This window comes from Macrotis lagotis, chromosome 1 (assembly GCF_037893015.1).
Source record: "Macrotis lagotis isolate mMagLag1 chromosome 1, bilby.v1.9.chrom.fasta, whole genome shotgun sequence".
NCBI classification, from domain to species: Eukaryota; Metazoa; Chordata; class Mammalia; order Peramelemorphia; family Peramelidae; genus Macrotis; species Macrotis lagotis.
Genome location: NC_133658.1, coordinates 253,010,819 through 253,016,228, shown reverse-complemented (window position 1 = coordinate 253,016,228; position 5,410 = coordinate 253,010,819).

Genomic DNA, 5,410 nt, shown 5'->3' with positions numbered 1-5,410 from the left:
AGTGGAAAGGAAACTGGTTTTGGAGATAGAGGATCAAGATTTGAATACTGACTCTTTCATTTACTATCTATGTAAATTTGAGGATATCAACTGGTCTCAAATCCTAACCTGTAAACTGAGAACTGAATTGGAAAATCCTCTAAGGTAGACCCCTTTTAGCTCTAGATCTGCAATCCTATGCTCCATCCCAAACTACTGAATTTTATTTCCCATTTTTGTTCACCATTACCATTTATAATTACCATTGCTAGAATGGCAACTGGTAAACATGACATGAGCTAAGAGCTCATGCATAAACTAGGTGCTTTAAAATGTTTGTTGAAAATGAAGCAAAAGTCCCATGGTTTTTGATGACTAGTTATTAGCAATATAGGTAAAGAAAGAGTTAACAAAGTTTTGAGTCTAGGTTACTTGGGAGAAAGGTAGTGTCCTGATTCAAATATTATCTCCTAGGAACATAGCACTAGGACTAAAATATTAGCTGAGTGATCCTAGGCAAGTCACTTAACTTCTGTCTGCTTCAGTTTCTTCAACTGTAAAATGGGGATAGTAATATCACTTACATTCTAGGGATGTTGTGAGGATCAAATGAGATATTTCTACACAGAAAGTGCTCTAGAAATGCTTACTCCTCTTCCCTATCCTTTCCCACTAAAGGAGATCTCTAGAAGTAGTATCATAAACGCTCATCAGTCCTTAACATCTAACAGGTTGGTTTCTTGGATTAGCCATTCAAAGCTTGAACTGGTGAGATATAGAATGGGGGAGGTGGGATGGAAGAAGATCTGGAGCTCCATGTTTTTTTCCAAAGAAAATAGACCTGCCTGGGCATCACATTGGGGACAGTTATGGAGGCCCTGAAATAATCTTGAAGTAGGGTAACCAGACAGACAGAGAATAGCCAAATTCAAACTCCTCAATTTCTTTGCCTAAGATTAAACATGAAAAATTCCAATAGATAGGGGCAGCTAGGTGGCGTAGTGGATAAAGCACTGGCCCTGGAGTCAGGAGTACCTAGGTTCAAATCTGGTCTCAGACACTTAATAATTACCTAGCTGTGTGGCCTTGAGCAAGCCACTTAACCCTGTTTGCCTTGCAAAAACCTAAATAAAAAAAAACAATTCCAATAGAGGGACTCAGGAGATCTGTACTAGAGTTTAGTTTTGTCATTGAATGTTGTGTGGCTTCCACAGGCTACTATCCTCTCTGGATATCAGTTTTTCATCTTTAAAATGAAAGGAGCCAACTAAATGATGTTTTATTTGACTATATCCTATATTCAAAGGTGCCTTCCAACTCTGACATTTTATACTTAAAGATGTCATTCAGTCATTTTTCAGTTGGGTCTGACTCTTTGTGACTCCATTTGGAATTTTCTTGGCAAAAAGTGGTTTGCTATTTCCTTCTCCAGTTCATTTTATAGATGAGGAAACTGAGGCAAAGAGGGTTAAGTGACTTGTCAGTCATATAGCTAGTAAGTATCTAAGGTTGGATATGGCTTCAGGAAGATGTCTTCCTGTCTCCAGATTCTATCCACTGTGTCATGTAGCTGCCCAGTGTTTGAAGATGCCTGGCAGTTTTTGAGGTCTAGGTTCTATGTTCTACAGTTCTTTTTTAACTCTGACCTTCCATGTTTTATATGTTCTTTATAGCTCTATCATTTTAAGCCCTTCAAAGATACCATTCTTACAATTTGTCTTTCAAACAATCACTTTCTTTTTCTCGGAAAAGAACTGAAAATCATGGGTCTGTTAGTTTCATTATTAGCTCATGCTACAGTTATCAGACACCATTCCAGTAATTGTACTGATCTGATCAAGTAGCAGAAGTTCTGGGTTTGGCACTGCTAATGAGTTGTCTAATTGCTTTCGATGGGTCTAGGCACAGAGTATTAATGTGCTGTGGTTGTACTTGTGTCTTATTCTGCCCTTGGCCTTCCTCTTCCCTCTCCCTCCCCACTGAATCTCTGTGGTATTTGGGTTTCCTTTAGCATCAATGTGAAACTCTTCTAGCCCATGAAAAGAAGACAAAAATCCAAGTCTCTGTGCACTGTGGTCTAGAATGAAGTATTCTTAGTAACTTGCCTGTAAAAACTTGGTTTACTCAATTCTGGTCCTAAATGCAGAACTGCTTTTCAGTAAACGGAAATCAAAGGAAATGTGTTCTCACCTCCAGGCTCTTGGAAACAGCTTCTCTCACCCTGAGCCCAGGCCTAATCATCTTGGTCATCAATTCCCATGATCTTTATCATATCTGGAACATTCATTACAGGTGATCCAAATGGTCATCTAAGAAGGACCCTTCCATCTGGAAGAAAAGACCTAATGTTCAAAAACTTAGAAAATTCTCAGATTTAGAGTCTGAAGACCTGAATTTGAATTCTGACTCGGCCACTTACTGTGATGTGTTTGACCTGAGCAAATCATTGAATATTTCTGGATTTCAGTTTGCACAACTGCAAATGATGTACTAAATGATCTCTAAGGTTGCTTCCAGTTATCAATCTTTAAACTTATGATACTATAGCCAGTTGTTAAGTGCTATAAATTATTTATTGATTTAGGATTGAAGTCACTAGATACTATCATCAAGGGACACAGAGATGGCTTTCTGCTTTGCTAATGTTAAGGGGGGTTGTTGGATGGGCTCAGAAATGAGTCATGCTTCCACTTTCTATGAGAACCTATCTCCTTTATGATATTGAGTGACCCACAAGCAGGTTAAAAGAAAACTTGCTTTTCCATCTGTAATAAGAGAAGGTTGGGCTAAATAGATGTTTCAGATTCTATCTACTTCTGACATTCTGTGTTTTCAAGTCTCTTCCATTTCTATTATTCTCTTGTAAAGAAATTCCCAGATAGAGACACTATTACATTTTTGGTGGAGCTGTGAACAATTTCAACCTTTCTGGAAAGAAATTTGGATCTATGCTCAAAGGGTAAGAAAAATGTGCATACCCTTTTGATCCAGCAATACCACTACTGGGTCTATACCCTGAAGAGATGATGAAAAAGGGTAAAAACATCACCTGTACAAAAATATTTATAGCAGCCCTGTTTGTGGTGGCAAAGAATTGGAAATCAAGTAAATGTCCTTCAATTGGGGAATGGCTTAGCAAACTGTGGTATATGTTATGTCATGGAATATTATTGTTTTATTAGAAACCAGGAGGGATGGGAATTCAGGGAAGCCTGGAGGGATTTGCATGAACTGATACTGAGTGAGATGAGTAGAACCAGAATAGCAACAGCAACAATGATCAAAAATCAGCAATGATCAACCTTGATGGACTCGCTTATTCCATCAGTGCAACAATCAGGGACAATTTGGGGCTCTCTACAATGGAGAATACCATCTGTATCCAGAGAAACAACTGTGAAGTTTGAACAAAGACCAAGGACTATTACCTTAAATTTAGAAAAAAAACTGATATCTTATTGTCTGATCTTGCTATCTCTTCTACTTTATGTTTCTTCTTTAAGGATATGATTTCTCTCTCATTACACTCAATTTGGATCAATGTACACCATGGAAACAATGCAAAGACTGATAAATTGCCTTCTGGGGGAGTGGGGGGAAGGAAGTAAGATTAGGGGGAAAAGGGGTGGCTAGGTGGTGCAGTGGATAAAGCACAGGCCCTGGAGTCAGGAGTACCTGGGTTCAAATCCGGTCTCAGACACTTAATAATTACCTAGCTGTGTGGCCTTGGGCAAGCCACTTAACCCCATGTGCCTGGCAAAACAAAAAAAAAAAACTAAAAAAAAAGATTAGGGGAAAAATGTGAAACTCAAAATAAATAAAATCTTTAATTTAAAAAAAAGAAATTCCCAGATAAATATGAGTTTCCAAATCAATTTGAAGAGATTACAGGACCTATGGACCTTTGACTAAAGATGCCTAAGGGGACATCTTCCCACAAAATATGGGCATAGTCCTCTGGCTTTTACAAATTAGATTTCAGAGATCATTCCATCACCAAGCTGCTTGGATGACTTACACTCGAGGTAATGGATTCTTTGTGGAAAGAGAACCTCATTGAGATATCAAAGATTTGCTTTGTTAGCAAGCCAATCAGTTGTCTTCCAGGAAAAGAGTTGATAGACTTTTTGAATGCCTTTTGAGTGTCCTGTATTTGTTGATGGGCTCCTGTGTGTCCTTTGGTTTTCTAGATCTTTGTGGGATTAAGAAAAAAGCATTCTTTTTCTGTATATACATTTAGTTGTTGGTGGTGGTCAGTCCTATCCAATTCTTTGTGACTCCATTTGGAGTTTTCTTGGCAAAGATACTGGAGTAATTTGCCCTTTCCTTCTGTATCTCATTTTACAGACAAGGAAACTGAGGCAAATAGGGTTAAAGGATTTGCCCAGGGTCACATAGCTAGTAAGTGCCTGAGGCTATATTTAAACTCAGTTCTTCCTGATCCAGGTCCAGCTCTCTATCTGCTGTGCCACCTAGCTGCTTTTGTACATTTAGTGTTTGAATAGAAGTTGGGGCCTCTATTACCCACTTTTGGGAAAAGTTAGACATGAGTTATATCCTGAATGAATTGGAAATCTTCCTGGAACAACTCCTGATGAGGCCAATAAGTCAGAGAGAGATAATAACTCTCTTTGGGGTCAGATGAAACCCAGTTTTACTAGTCCAGGGCCTTGGTTTCTTAGAGTCCTGCTGTTGGCACACAATTATCATGTGGGAGAGAGAACTGGTCCCACTACACTAGAACTAGTTCATGTTCTGAGTTCATGAAGTGACTGTGGCTAGAGTGTCTCTTCCTCCTCTCCTTTGACCCTTTGCTTACCCAGGCTAGAAGCTGCTTGAAGTATAAAAGGTGTAGCCTGAGGCTGGGTTGGGCTGGGGTAGGAGAGGGATGCCCAAGGACTTCAGTGAGTCTTCCCCAGAGCTCCAACTGCCTGCAGGTCACTCTTTTGAATGACTAAGAGGAGAGTAGTATTTTATATACTTTTTACTTTGAAGTATATTCTTTTAATTCCTAATTAGCAAACATGATTTAATTGGATTTTAAAATCCATGACAGCATTTTAAACCTCAGACTGAGTGGCAGGACTGGCCTATTCAAACTTGAATTTTAATAAGTTTCTATGAGTCAGTCGGGCAACTAAATGATGAAGTGAATAGAGTGCTGGGTTTAGGGTGAGGAACATCTGATTTCAAATCTGGTCTTAGACAGTTACTAGCTGTGTGACCCTAGATAAGTCCCTTAACCCTGTCTGCCTCCATTTCCTCATCTGTAAAATGAGTTTGAGAAGGAAATGGTAACCCACTCTGGTATCTTTGCTAAGAAAACCCCAAATAGTGTCAAGAAGAATCAGGCATGACCAATTGAACAACAAGAAGAATCAGCAGGCTGAAATACAAGAAGCTCTCTACTTTGAGTCAGAAGAGCTAGGTT